We start from the raw sequence: 16,200 nt of genomic DNA, 5'->3' as shown, positions 1-16,200 counted from the left end.
GGGACGGCCGGACGTATCTACGACAGGCAGGCGAGGGGGCGAGGATGGAGGGAATCGCCGCCGAATTGATGTGGATTGAGAGAAGGAAGACTTCAAACACCATTAATGGAGAAAACTGCTTGTTAATGGAGATAAGGAGGGGAGAAGAAACGTCCTAATTAGTGGGACGGGAGGAGAACAGACATGGGGCGGCGTCACGGTAGTGCTTGCAGCAATTGAACGGGTGAGGGTAGGGGAGGCGAGCAGGCGAACGGATGGTGGCTGGCGGCATCCGTTTCCTGACAGCAGCAATTGGAAGAGAGAGTTGCGGAGAAGAAGCCCAGGCGGGCCTATCTGTCATACTAACGGAAGGAGGGGAGACAAAAACGGCCACGGCCAGAGCCTAGGAGCAGTCGTGCGAGGGTTTTCTTTTTTTTTTAGAACAGATGTGTGTGCGTGAGTGTGTTTGCGTTTTGTTTTTTTTTCTTTTTCAAATTCCCTAAACGTTTTCCTTCTTTTCTTTTTTGACTAATAGATAAATGTTAGTATATATATTTACATATTTTAAAATTTGTAATAATTTTAAAAGATAATATTTTATAAATAAGAACACCCAATTTTAAAGAATAAATCTTTTTAGTCAAAATTCTATTATTTAAATAGATTGGGTTCCATGAAAAGTAAATTGATAAAATAAAGTACATACAAACAAAAATTATTACCCTATGTATATTATTTTAACAATTTCATCATTATTGTTTTGTAAAAATGAGATTTTATTCACAAGATCAAATCCATAAATTGGATTTGCAAATCGATTCAAAGAAAATATATGCTTCGACATGAGTGCATCAAACACTTGGTAAATTTATCCAATCACGAAATTATTCAATTTATTTGTATTACCATTTTATTATTAGAAATCATAAGTAATTTTTTTCCTTTCTATTGAAAAATAACAATATAACTAAGTTATATTTAATTGATGGATTTAGGGTGTTACAGAGCCCAAGCAACATACCAAGGCATATAGTGCACATTTCCAAGAGCTCAAACACCCAAGTGCTTAATAGAATCACACGGTGATTAGCGTAGGTGCTTTGCGAAGTGCTTAGGTTAGTTAGACCGCTTTAGCGCTTGCTCTAGGTGAATCCTAGTTAGTTGAGTGAGTTTTGTAAAACCACACAACCCCTCGGCTCTTGCGTGAGTCGTTGTAATTGTACCGAGTGGGGCGAGAGTCTTGCGAGACCATGACAACCGCGTTTGTGTCACGGCCGCCACCGTGTACCGGAGGGAACGAGGCCCGCGGCGTTTCGACCGGAAGCTCGATAGTGGAGACGGCGGGGAGCGTCCGAGAGGAGCCGGAAGCGGAGCACCACTTGCGCGTGGAGAAGGCCCGCGGCTCTCTACGGAGTTACTCGACCGTGGTGCTTGGCCCTCGCGTGGGCTTCCCTTTGCGTAGGGGCACCAACGAGGATTAGTCGGGACCTTGCGTGGTTCCGGATACCTCGGTAAAAATACCGACGTCATCCACGAGAGTTTGCTTCTCTACTTAGCTCTTTACATTCCGCATTTATATTAAGCATTTAAGTTTCAATCTTGTAGTCATACTTATTTAGTATAGATTGAAACTTAGCCTTTTGCGGTAGAGATAGCAACACTTAGACAAAACCTAGTTTGTACATTCTAGTTTTGATTATTTGCATAGGTTTTGCTCTAGGGATTTAATTGTGGCCTAGTTTAGTAAAAGTTTCAGAAGTCCTAATTCACCCCCCCCTCTTAGGCGTCACCCGTTTCCTACAAGTGGTATCAGAGCCCGGTTTGGCTCATTTGAAACGCTTTAGCTTCACCGCTAAAAAGAGCCGACGCTTTTTAGAGGAAGGGATGGATACCCATAGGCCACCACACTTCGACGGCACTAACTTCCCATATTATAGTGCTAGAATGGCTTGTTACCTAGAGGCCGTTGATCTAGGTGTTTGGAGAGTCACTCGTGACGGGATGAAACCCCTCAAGAATCCCGAGAAACCCACCACGAGTGAGGAAAAAGAAATTCATTTAAATGCTAGAGCCAAAAATTGCTTGTATGAATCTCTTAGCATGGATATTTTTAATCAAGTATTTACCTTGAAAACTGCTAATGAGATTTGGCTAAAATTGCATGAGCTCCATGACGGCACATCCAATGTCCGTGAGCAAAAACATTGCCTAGTCTTAAATGAGTATAATTCTTTTGCCATGAAAGATGATGAGCTTGTTAGAGACATGTATTCTCGTTTGAATCTAATAATCAATGAGCTCAACTCTATTGGCATTAATAAGCTAGGTGATGCGGACATTGTGAGGAAGATTATCTCCCTGCTACCACAACAAAGATATGGGAGCATCATCACCATCCTTCACAACATGGAGGATTTGAGCAACATGACCCCGACCATTGTGATTGGGAAAATCGCGGCCTTTGAGATGTCGCGAAAAATGAGTCGGGGAGAGGAACCAACTTCCTCAAAGCCATATGCTTTTGCATGTGATGAAAGGAAGGGCAAAAAGAAGGCTCCCACTCCAAGTTCCTCAAGTGAAGAAGAGGAAGAAGAAGAAAGTGATGGTGATGAAGATAATCAACCATGCACATCATCCTCCGAGGACGAAGAAACAATCCGACGCGTCGGAAAGGTAATGAGGATGATCCACAAGATTAATCTAATGGGTGTGCCCCTGCAGGTCGAGGATCTTCTCTTCAACATTGATAGGAAAAAGCAAAAGAAGAGAGGATGCTTCACATGTGGGGAGAAGGGCCACTTCAGGGACAACTGTCCAAATATGGCCAAACCCAAAAAGGAGAGGAGCAAAGGCAAGGCGCTCACAAGTGTTAGAACTTGGGATGATTCTTCAAGTGAAGATGAACCTCCAAGGACACGCAGCCACCGGTCCTCGTCACGATCATCACGGTCATCACACAAATGCCTTATGGCAAGAGGTAACAAAAGCATTCCATCCTCTAGTGATGAAAGTAGTAGTGATGATGAAGGTGAGGGAAAGGCCTCTCTAGAAGAGCTTGCGGAAGCCGTAGAATTTTTCCAGGATGTTTGCACTAAGCAAAAAGCTCAACTTAAAACTTTGAAAAATAAGTTGGTTAGCTCTCAAAATGATTACAAAGGTTTGCTAGAAAAATTTGAAACTTTTGCAAACTTAAATAGTGAGCTATCAACTAAAATTGAGCTATTAGAATCTAGTGCCCCATCCACTGCTACCGATGACAACCTTATTAAAAAGAATGAAAAACTTAAGGCTAAGTTAGCTAGCTCCCAAGAAGCTATTGAAAATTTGCTAGAGAAAATGGAAATTCTTAGCATACACAATAATGAGCTAACTACTAAGCTAGAAAACATTGGTAGCACCCCAGCAGCATCTTTAGTTGAAATACCTGAAATAATTAAGAAAGATGCTTCTACTTCCTGCTTTGATTTAATTGATGATTCTAACCCCTGCAACCAAGTCGTTGTTGAGAATATTGTTGTAGAGACATGTTCGGATGAGGTTGCAAAGGAAAATGAACAATTAAAGCAAGAAGTGGCTCGCCTTGGCAAGGCCTTGTATAACAAGAAAGGCAAAGCCAAACAAATCCAACCTCCACAGGATAACACCACTGCGGGAGTGAACAAGCCTATGGAGGGAGAAACTGTGATTTGTAGGCTGTGCCACAAGGAAGGCCACAAGTCTTTCCAATGCAAGGCGATGACCGGGGATAAACAAAGACAAAAGCTCAAGCAAAAGCCATCAAGCAAAATCTCCAACACCTACATCAAAAAGGTGGATAAAAAGACTGCTACACCATACTTAATCAAAAAGAAGAAGAATGGAAAGGTGATAGCAATCAAGGCCAACAAGCAAGCCAACAAAGGAAAAGGGGCCAAACGTATCTGGGTGCCAAAGGAGATAATTTCAACCATGAAAAGCACCAAGAAGGTTTGGATCCCGAAAGGGAAGTGAGTGGACCAAAGGTCGTCGGGAAATTTGGAGACTTGGCAAAGTTGGGATGTATATCATGGGATACATCATATTGGATCAAGTTTATTGCCAAGTGGGTTAGTGAAAATTTTGGACCCAAATTTCCCACCCATGACTAAGGTAACTAGTTTTATTGTATTCTTCGTCTTTAGATATGCGTATCTATTTACCTTTTATCTAGTTTACCTTTCTTGCCTAGTATTTCATTTGTTATGTACTTCTGTTTAAAATCATGCATACTAGGTAAATCATATGGTAGGATTGCTTGGTCTTAATTCATATACTTAAGCAAACCTACATGGCTTAAAATGTTTATTTAAGCACGGCACATAGCTTCTATATCACTCCATAGTAAATGATGCATCAATTGAAAATTTTGATTTCTACAAATTGTATCATTTAACCTATATGTGCCAAAAATAGGATTATGGATAATTTGCCCCTCTTGATATCAAATCAAAGTACATGTCTCCTACAAGTATTCAAAACTTGTATGCACACCTTTAGGGGGAGGTTACTCTATAATCTAACACTTTGAGACTAACACCTTTTCAAGTCTATTTCATGTGATAGTCTCATTGTAAGGAAAATGAAGTCCCCGAAGAAAGACAACAATCTTCCACTGCAAAATCTCCAAGAACTCTCATGTCTCTCAAGCTCACCATTGACTTTCAATTGGTATCTTTTGAGACTACATTTAGTATCATTTACATGTCTTCTCCAATATTTGACTAGACTATATTTCATATCATATGCTTCCATGTTGCTATAAATGCATAAGTAGTTAACTCATATTCTGTTACCTATGCATAAGGGAAGTTAGTCTTTTCAAATCATGTCTTGCACCTCTAATTTTTCACATGCTTTTTCCTAAGTAGAGGATCTCTGTCAGGGGGAGTATTTCTTCATCTCTAAAGGGGGAGAAAAACTCTTTCTAAAGGAGAATACTCATTTAGGGGGAGTAATCTTTTGAGGACTCCTTCATCTGGTATCATTCATGGCTTAATTTAATACCCTTCTAGTGATATCATTTGATTCAATTCTTGTTGAGGGCAAGCTTTTATTTACTTCCTACATACTTTTAATGTCTTCCTTTTCGGTGGTTGATGCCAAAGGGGGAGAAGTTTAGGGACCAAAGCAATGAAAACTATATCAAACACCAAACACCACCAATTTAAAATTTTATATCTTCAAATAGTTTTTCAAGTGGTTTTGGTTATTTGGTCCATAAATAGGAAGTAAGTGAAGTATGGAGTTAGGGGGAGGCTTAAGTCCATAATTTCACATTGTGGGGACAATCATGCATCTTAGCAAGTAGATTGCATATTTTCATTCAAATACTTGTATTATTTGCTTGCTTTGGTTGTGTTGTCATCAATCACCAAAAAGGGGGAGATTGTAAGGAAAATGGACCCCGAGCCATTTGGCTAATTGAGTTTTGGTGTTTGATGAACAACACAATCCGTGAACTAATAAGTTTTCTAGTGTTTGTGTTTGTAGTTCACAGGATGCGAAGAGAATTGGACCAAGGCAATGAGGATGCAACACCTCAAAAGAAGACATAAAAAGATGCATAGGAGTCCAATACTCAAGAACAAAGAAGCCCGAAGAAATCCAAGATAAGGGCTGTCAGCCAGCGCCTGGTGGCGCACCGGACATTGGTGTCCGGTGTGCACCGGACTGTCCGGTGAGGCACCGGACAGTCTGCGCAGAGAGGCCGCAGACAGGCGCTCTCTGGCTGTAGCACCGGACTGTCCGGTGTGCACCGGACTGTCCGGTGTGCCATGGGCAGAAGGCAACGGTCGGATCCAACGGTCGACTGCTGCAGGCGCCAACGATCGGCTGACGTGGCGTGCACCGGACATCTACTATGCAGTGTCCGGTGGTGCACCGGACTGTCCGGTGCACCCGACGACAGAAAGTTGCTGCTTTCTGTCCAACGGCTAGTTGGGGGTGTGGAGGCTATAAATACCACCCCAACCGGCCATTCTCAAGTGTGAGAGCCCAAGCAACATACCAAGGCATATAGTGCACATTTCCAAGAGCTCAAACACCCAAGTGCTTAATAGAATCAATCGGTGATTAGCGTAGGTGCTTTGCGAAGTGCTTAGGTTAGTTAGACCGCTTTAGCGCTTGCTCTAGGTGAATCCTAGTTAGTTGAGTGAGTTTTGTAAAACCACACAACCCCTCGGCTCTTGCATGAGTCGTTGTAATTGTACCGAGTGGGGCGAGAGTCTTGCGAGACCGTGACAACCGCGTTTGTGTCACGGCCGCCACCGTGTACCGGAGGGAACGAGGCCCGCGGCGTTTCGACCGGAAGCTCGATAGTGGAGACGGCGGGGAGCGTCCGAGAGGAGCCGGAAGCGGAGCACCACTTGCGCGTGGAGAAGGCCCGCGGCTCTCTACGGAGTTACTCGACCGTGGTGCTTGGCCCTCGCGTGGGCTTCCCTTTGCGTAGGGGCACCAACGAGGATTAGTCGGGACCTTGCGTGGTTCTGGATACCTCGGTAAAAATACCGACGTCATCCACGAGAGTTTGCTTCTCTACTTAGCTCTTTACATTCCGCATTTATATTAAGCATTTAAGTTTCAATCTTGTAGTCATACTTATTTAGTATAGATTGAAACTTAGCCTTTTGCGGTAGAGATAGCAACACTTAGACAAAACCTAGTTTGTACATTCTAGTTTTGATTATTTGCATAGGTTTTGCTCTAGGGATTTAATTGTGGCCTAGTTTAGTAAAAGTTTCAGAAGTCCTAATTCACCCCCCCCCCTCTTAGGCGTCACCCGTTTCCTACACACTGTCAGGGGAACAAATCCTTCACAGCGATCTTGCCCAAATTCGCAAAGATTTGCGCCCAATCGGCGTTAGAACTCGGGCAGAAGCAACGATTCCACGTGTTCGACCATGGCTAACACCCCCGGTTCACGCCCGTTCGCACACCCGCGCTCCCCAATGCATGCCCGCGCACGCTCGCCGGTCCACGGCCGCCCGTGCACAGCGCCGTGCCTATAAAGCAGCCCCGAGCCTCGGCCATACCTCCGCGTGTGCTCACAAGTCCTGCCCGAGCCAAAGATCACCGGAATTCGCCCCAAGTACGCCGCGCCACCGCCCGCCAAGCTTTCCGAGCCTCGGCCACCGTGGCCAGCTCCCTCCAGTCGCTTCCAATCTGCGCCAACCACTCGGTTAGCTTCACCATTAGCCCGTGAAGCTTTCCAAGTCCTCGGACCCGGCAGAACTTCACCGGAGGCCCGAGATCACCCTCGCCGGACTTCGGTCGCCCGCCTCCACGCGTGGACCGAGCATTCCGGTAAGCCATTTTCAAATTTCTTGCACCCACGTCTTCCCTAGCACCCAGTGGAGCTCTCTGACCCGTTTGATTGAACTATCACGCCATGAGTAGGCCGGATTCCTCGCCGCCGACGAGCTTCTCCGCCTGCGCACGTGGACCGGCCGACTCCGACCATCCCCGACGGTGACCCGCACATCGCTGTGATCCTCGAGACCTCTCCTACGTCCTCGACCACCTCACCAGAGCAGCCTCGCCGCTGGTAAGCCCCTCCGCCCTTTTCTCCACCGCGGGTACTGTTTAATTGGGGAAAGGACCGCAGGTTCAATTTCCAGAAACCCTAGGGGGTTTTCTGCAGAGCCGTAGACTCAAATGAATAGTGCCCCGGGGACCTGTCTGTAATTCCTTTAAGAAGTTTCGCCAGGGACCCCAACGCAAACTGCTTTTCTTTAAACCATTTCTAATTAATCTTTTATTATTCAGCAGAAGACTTAGGAAATTCATAACTTGAGAAATATTTAACCAAAATTTGTTAAACCAATTTTGCTGGATTCTAAATATTATGGACTATCAATTAAAAATACTGAACCCCATGCCTTCGGTTCTAAATTTTAGAGTTTGAAATTAAATACAGAAACTAACCAAACCCTATTTAATTAAAGAAAATTTGTTATGCTTCTGTGCTAGGCTTGAGAAAATTTGTAGATGTTCAAACCCCAATTAGACACTGTTTAAAAATACTAGACACCCCAGTATTGAAAGTTTAAGTATTGTTATCCAATAAAAGCCATTTTTTCCTAAAACTTAAGAAAATCAGAGAAGTATTAGAAAATAAGGAGCAATAAATGAAATTATTTTTCCTAGCCTACTTAAGTAACAGAGAATCTAGGAAAAATAAAGGGACCCTAGTCCAGAACAGAATCAAGGTGAAATGTTTTATTTAGCATTATTCCAACTACAAAACAATTATTGGAATTATGAAAACAAATCCAAAATTATTAATAAAAATCCAGTGAACTTATAACCACTAGAACCCCACTACAAAAATGATAACCACACCAGGCCATCATTTTAAGTAGGGTAAACAAATAAAACTTGATATTGGGTCCTATTCCAAATAAATCATGAGCAACCCAAAAATAATGCAATAATGGCAAATAAAATTATACTAGATCAATGATGAGATAAGCCACCAGAGAAAAATGCAAAACCCAATTGACGGCTGCAAATCAATACCATTGCCAATACTTCATGAAAAAGGCCATTTAATCCAAATAATTCCTACCACCTTTCCTTTAAGCAAAAAGATGCCAAACTTCAAAATGATTGCTCTTGCACAAAGAAGAAGCTAGGAAAAATCAGAAATCTATTGTTTGATATTTTCCAAATATAGTGGTAGTAGAAAGCACCCCTTTGGCTAGAAACTTTGGAAAATCATAATAAAATAACTAGTAAGCATTAATGGCTAGAAATTTGTGCAAAGTCATGTTATAACATCTAGATACCAGAAAAAATATGTCTTAAGAAATAACCCTCTGTTAAAAAGGAGCCATAGTTCAAAACACCCCTCCTACCCTAATATTTGATAATTTTATCCTGAAAGAACTACTTACTTTTTTAACGCCAAATTTTGAGATAGAGAATTATACACCAGTAATAAGCCACTATATTTTTTTAGAATTTTTGGAAATTTATTAATATAACTTGTAGTTCAAACCCACCCTAAAAGCATAAAGGAAATAAGAAGAAGAAAGGAAAATAATAAACCTCGCTCCAATAAGTTCAACTAGAAATCTTATTAACTTCTCACTAAGACATTAAAAGGAAATCAGTGGAACACCAAAATAGACTTACCACTTAAATTAACTAAGCTTGACCCTAATTTGCTAAGTGTACCACAAGAATCTGTTGTAGCAAGATTAAACTCTACCTGATTTAAGTAGATTAGTCACCATTAAAGTTAAGTGCTAAATTACATATCATATCATGCATGTATCTTACTCATTGCATTCATTAGACTGTAATCTAGCTGATAGAGAGTACGTGCTCATCCCCGAGCAAGGAGTTGTCCACGAGGAAGACCAGGAGCAAGCTCCCGAGACTGCCACTGAGGATCTCCCCGCAGCCCCAGCTATTGAAGGCAAGCCTCGGTTTTATGCATAACCTTATTTATATATGCTACTTTACTACACTTAATGTTTGTAGGCTTGTGATGTGCACATAAGTGTAGGAATTGCTTGAAACCTGTAGTTGCATGAACTTAGGATTCCTTTTTGAGATGAATACTAGTATGCTAGGTCGAGTAGCTACTTGCATGAACTTAGTGAATGAAGAGAGAGAGTGAGAGGGGTATATAAAGGATCCCCCAAATGCTGGTGGCCGTTGGGAAAAGTGGACTCAAAACTGGTTGAACCGGTTCTGAAATCAGTTGAACCGGTTTCCACCAGAGGGTTTTCGGTTCACTGGCAGACTAAGCCGGAGACTGGACCGACTCCAAATCCGGTTGAGCTGGGCCAAAATTTGGTTGAACTGGTTTTCCAAAAATCTGCACACGACTTTTTCTGACAGGATTAACTGGCAGATTGGCAGGTCAGAAAGTGACAGAGGGAACAGTGCAAAGACCGGTTGAGCCGGTTTTAAGTCCGGTTGAACCGATTTTTGAAACTATTGAACAGATTTTGAAAAAACTGAGGTGAACCAAGGGGAAATCTTTGTGGGGAGTGGAAGTGGTTTTTCCAAGAGCATTCATGATCTAGTAAAATGTTTTCTTAGAGGATTTGAAAAGGTTTGGACTGAGCTCATCGCACATACTTACTCAACTTTTACGGATCTCTCTTAATTGAACGGCGATTCCTATGACTCAAGAATTGTAAAATGTAAATTGATGTTGTTCCCAAGCACTTGAAGCATGCTATATGATGTAGAATTTTAATCCACTATGCTTTTCCATTTGCGTACATATATGATATGTGCTTCTCCTGTCTGTAGAATAACTGTATACATACTAGGAGCAAACTTGTTAGAATCTCTGTTTGTTTTGTCATTTAATCACCAAAACCCTGAGTTAGGGTTGATTACACTTACAATAATGACTTGTATTGAGTGGAGAGGTATAAATAGAAGTGATGTTGGTGTATGGACTCTCTCTTGGCCATTCCTAGCATACATTGAGCACATTGGAGCTTGCCATACATCTTGAAAGGGAAATGTGCCCTTGGGCCATTTCTAAGTATTTTGGTGATTAAGTGTCCAACATAAGTGCCTAAGTGTTAAATTGTGCCAAGGACTCAAGAAGTGCAAATCAAGATTAAAGGTATGTTTCTAGACTTAGTACATTGTTTTGAAGACTAATGTATTGTGTCTAAGTGCTAGAAACAGGAGAAACAATTTTGGAGAAGTTGGATGTGTACAGCCAAAAGGCTGCTCGGTCTGGGTGCACCAGACTGTCCGGTGGTGCACCGGACAGTGTCCGGTGCGCCAGGCTGGTGTCTGTCAACTGGCTGCTCTCGGGACTTCGTCGGCGGCGTACGACTAAAATTCACCGGACTATCCGGTGTGCACCGGACTGTCCGGTGAGCCAACTGTCGGCCCGGCCAACGGTGGCTGCGTAATCCGCGCGCTACGCGTGGCAGAGCCAACGGTCAGAAGGGGGCACCGGACTGTCCGGTGTGCACCGGACAGTGTCCGGTGCGCCAACGGCTCTGAATCTCCAACGGTCGGCTTCGCCAAAGAAGGAAAGAAATCTGCACCGGACAATGTCCGGTGGTGCACCGGACTGTCCGGTGCGCCAGGCGACAGAAGGCAAGAATTGCCTTCCTGGAATGCTCTCAATGGCTCCTAGCTGCCTTGGGGCTATAAAAGGGACCCCTAGGCGCATGGAGGACACACCAAGCATTCTCTAAGCATTCCTAAGCACCAAGACTTCAATTCCGCGCATTCGATTCTTTGTGATAGCAACTAGAGCTCCATTTGAGTAGAGAACTCTTTGAGTTGTGTTGAGAGCTCGTGTTGTGACTTGTGTGCGTATTGTCGCTCTGATTTTGTGTCTTGTGTGCATTGCTCATCCCCCCCTTACTCCGTGCTTCTTTGTGAACATCAAATTGTAAGGGCGAGAGGCTCCAAGTTGTGGAGATTCCTTGCAAGCGGGATATAGTAAAAAGCAAAACACCGTGGTATTCAAGTGGGTCTTTGGACCGCTTGAGAGGGGTTGATTGCAACCCTCGTCCGTAGGGACGCCACAACGTGGAGTAGGCAAGTGTTGAACTTGGCCGAACCACGGGATAAACCACTTTGTCTATCTGTGATTGATCTTCTTGTGGTTATCGTGTCTTGCAAGAACTCCTCTCTAGCCACTTGGCTTTATTGTACTAACTCCTAATCAAGTTCTATGGCATTAAAGTTCAAGTTTTACAGGATCACCTATTCACCCCCCCCCCCCCCTCTAGGTGCTCTCAATTGGTATCAGAGTCGTTCTCTTCAAGAAAGGGACTAATCGCCCGAAGAGATGGATCCTAAGGGCAAGGGGATGGTGGTCAATGATAAGGAGGAGTCTTTCGTCAATGATCCAAAGGATGAAAAGCCTACTGACTCAGGCTCGGGCCACAAAAGAAAAGACGGGAGGAAGAAGAAAACAAGGCGCATCAAGGAGATAGTCTACTACGACAGCGACGAATCTTCCTCTTCCCAAAAGGACGACGACAACGACTATGAGAAAAAGAAGACGGTTAATTCATACTTTTCCTTTGATTATTCTCGTATTCCGCAAAGTTCCAATGCTCATTTGCTTTCCATTCCCCTCAGTAAACCCCCCCCCCCACTTTGATGGAGAGGACTACGTATTTTGGAGTCACAAAATGCGTAGCCACTTGTTCTCTCTCCATCCAAGTATATGGGAGATAGTAGAAAATGGAATGCACTTTGATAGTACGGATAGTCCCATGTTCATTAATGAGAAAATTCACAAAAATGCACAAGCTACTACTGTTCTTCTAGCTTCATTGTGCAGGGATGAATACCATAAGGTGAGCGGCTTGGATAACGCCAAGCAGATTTGGGACACCCTCAAAATCTCACATGAGGGGAACGACGTCACCAAGCTCACCAAGATGGAGTTGGTGGAGGGCGAACTTGGGAGATTCGCAATGATCAGGGGCGAGGAGCAAACCCAAACGTACAACCGGCTCAAGACCCTCGTCAACAAAATAAGGAGCTATGGAAGCACGCGATGGACGGACCACGACGTCGTCCGCCTAATGCTAAGGTCTTTTACTGTCCTTGATCCACATCTTGTGAACAATATTCGTGAGAATCCTAGGTACACCAAGATGATGCCCGAGGAGATACTTGGAAAGTTTGTAAGCGGGCGAATGATGATCAAGGAGGCAAGATACATTGACGATGCATTGAACGACCCAATCCAAGAACCTCAAATCGTTGCTCTCAAAGCAACGAGGAGCAAGGAAGTGCTACCTAGCAAGGTGGCACAAGTTGAGGCGGCGGGACTCAATGAGGAAGAGATGGCCCTCATCATTAAGCGTTTCAAGACAGCGCTAAGGGGTCGCCAGGAGCATCCCAACAAGACCAAGACGAAGGGGAAGCGCTCATGCTTCAAATGTGGTAAGATTGGTCATTTTATCGCTAATTGTCCCGATAATGATAGTGACCAGGAACAAGGGAACAAGAGGGAAAAGAAGAAGACTTACAAGAAGGCTAAGGGCGAGGCACACCTTGGAAAGGAGTGGGACTCAGATTGTTCGTCGTCCGACTCCGACAACGAAGGACTCGCCGCCACCGCCTTCAACAAGTCGGCCCTCTTCCCCAACGAGCATCACACCTGCCTCATGGCAAGGGAAAAGAAGGTAAGCACTCATAATACTAGTACTTACGCTTCCTCAAGTGATGAAGAATCTAGCGATGATGAAATAGACTATTCATGTTTATTCAAGGGCCTAGATAGAACTAAGGTTGATAAGATTAATGAATTAATTGATGCATTGAATGATAAGAATAGGTTATTAGAAAAGCAAGAGGATCTTTTGTATGAAGAACATGATAAGTTTGTAGAGGCACAAAAATCCCTTGCTTTAGAAATTAAAAGGAATGAAATGCTTTCTTGTGAATTGTCTACATGCCATGACTCTATTTCTAGCCTAAAGAGCATAAATGATGATTTGAATGCTAAGTTAGAAATAGCTAATAAATCAACATCTTGTGTAGAACATGTTGCAATTTGCAATAGGTGTAAAGATTTTAATGTTGATGCTTGTAGTGAACATCTAGTTTCAATTTCTAATTTGAATGATGAAGTGGCTAGTCTTAATGCCCAACTTAAGACTAGCAAGAGTGAATTTGACAAACTAAAATTTGCAAGGGATGCCTACACGATTGGTAGACAACCCTCAATTAAGGATGGTCTTGGCTTCAAGAGGGAAGTCAAGAACTTAACAAGCCATAAGGCTTCCATCTCCGCCAAGGAGAAAGGGAAGGCCCCTATGGCTAGTAGTGCTCAAAAGAACCATGCTTTCATGTATCATGATAGGAGACATTCTAGGAATGTTTATAGAAGTTATGATGCTTTTGATTCTCATGCCATGATTGCTTCTAGTTCTTCTATTATGCATGGTAGAAATTTGGCTAGGAAAAATGTTGTTCATCATATGCCTAGAAGAAATATTGTTCATGTTCCTAGGAAAGTAATGAATGAACCTTCTACAATTTATTATGCTTGCAATGCTTCCTTTGCTATTTGTAGAAAGGATAAGAAGGTGATTGCTAGGAAATTAGGGGCCAAATGTAAGGGAGACAAGACTTGCATTTGGGTCCCTAAGACTATTGTAACTAACCTTGTAGGACCCAACATGAGTTGGGTACCTAAGACCCAAGCCTAAATTTGCCTTGCAGGTTTATGCATCTGGGGGCTCAAGCTGGATTATCGACAGCGGATGCACAAACCACATGACGGGGGAAAAGAGGATGTTCTCTTCCTACGTCAAGAACAAGGATCCCCAAGATTCAATCATATTCGGTGATGGGAATCAAGGCAAGGTGAAAGGGTTAGGAAAGATTGCTATTTCATCCGAGCACTCCATTTCCAATGTGTTTTAAGTTGAGTCGCTTGGATATAACTTGTTGTCTGTTAGTCAATTTTGTAATATGGGATATAATTGTTTATTCACAAATGAAGATGTGTCTGTCTTTAGAAGAAGTGATGGTTCATTAGCTTTTAAGGGTGTACTAGATGGCAAACTTTATTTAGTTGATTTTGCAAAAGAGGAGGCCGGTCTAGATGCATGCTTAATTGCTAAGACTAGCATGGGCTAGCTGTGGCATCGCCGTTTAGCACATGTGGGGATGAAGAACCTTCACAAGCTTCTAAAGGGAGAACACGTGATAGGTCTAACTAACGTAACTTTCGAAAAAGATAGACCTTGTGCAGCTTGTCAAGCAGGTAAACAGGTGGGAAGCTCTCATCATACCAAAAATGTGATGACAACATCAAGACCCCTGGAGTTACTTCATATGGACCTCTTCGGACCCGTCGCCTATCTAAGCATAGGAGGAAGTAAGTATGGTCTTGTTATAGTTGATGATTTTTCCCGCTTCACTTGGGTATTCTTTTTGCAGGATAAAACTGAAACCCAAGGGACCCTCAAGCGCTTCCTAAGGAGAGCCCAAAATGAGTTTGAGCTCAAAGTGAAGAAGATAAGGAGCGACAATGGGTCCGATTTCAAGAACCTTCAAGTGGAGGAGTATCTTGAGGAGGAAGGAATCAAGCACGAGTTCTCCGCTCCCTACACACCACAGCAAAACAGTGTGGTAGAGAGGAAGAACAGGACGCTCATAGACATGGCGAGGACAATGCTTGGAGAATTCAAAACACCCGAGCGGTTTTGGTCAGAAGCCGTGAACACGGCTTGCCACGCCATAAACCGGGTGTACCTTCATCGCCTCCTCAAGAAGACTTCGTATGAGCTTCTAACCGGTAACAAACCCAATGTATCTTACTTTCGTGTATTTGGGAGTAAATGCTACATTCTAGTGAAGAAAAGTAGAAATTCTAAGTTTGCTCACAAAGCTGTAGAAGGGTTTTTGTTAGGTTATGACTCAAATACAAAGGCGTATAGGGTCTTCAACAAATCATCGGGTTTGGTTGAAGTCTCTAGCGACGTTGTATTTGATGAGACTAATGGCTCTCCAAGAGAGCAAGTTGTTGATCTTGATGATGTAGATGAAGAAGATGTTCCGACGGCCGCAATATGTACCATGGTGATTGGTGATGTACGACCACAGGAACAAAAGGAGCAAGATCAACCTTCTTCCTCAACAACGGTGCTTCCCCCAACTCAAGAAGATGAACAGGTTCATCAAGATGAGGCGTGTGATCAAGGGGGAGCACAAGATGATCATTTAATGGAGGAAGAAGCACAACCGGCACCTCCAACCCAAGTTCGAGCGACGATTCAAAGGAATCATCCTGTCGACCAAATATTGGGTGACATAAGCAAGGGAGTAACTACTCGTTCTAGATTAGTTAATTTTTGTGAGCATTACTCCTTTGTCTCTTCTATTGAGCCTTTCAGGGTAGAAGAGGCCTTGCTAGATGCGGACTGGGTGTTGGCCATGCAAGAGGAGCTCAACAACTTCAAGAGAAATGAAGTTTGGGCACTGGTGCCTCATCCCAAGCAAAACGTTGTGGGAACCAAGTGGGTGTTCCGCAACAAACAAGACGAGCACGGGGTGGTGAGAAGGAACAAGGCACGACTTGTGGCAAAAGGTTATGCCCAAGTCGCAGGTTTGGACTTTGAGGAGACTTTTGCTCCTGTGGCTAGGCTAGAGTCAATTCGCATATTGTTAGCCTATGCTACTCACCATTCTTTCAGGTTGTTCCAAATGGATGTGAAGAGCGCTTGCCTCAACGGACCA

This window comes from Zea mays, chromosome 7 (assembly GCF_902167145.1).
Source record: "Zea mays cultivar B73 chromosome 7, Zm-B73-REFERENCE-NAM-5.0, whole genome shotgun sequence".
Classification (NCBI taxonomy): domain Eukaryota; kingdom Viridiplantae; phylum Streptophyta; class Magnoliopsida; order Poales; family Poaceae; genus Zea; species Zea mays.
This window is presented reverse-complemented; position numbering follows the sequence as displayed.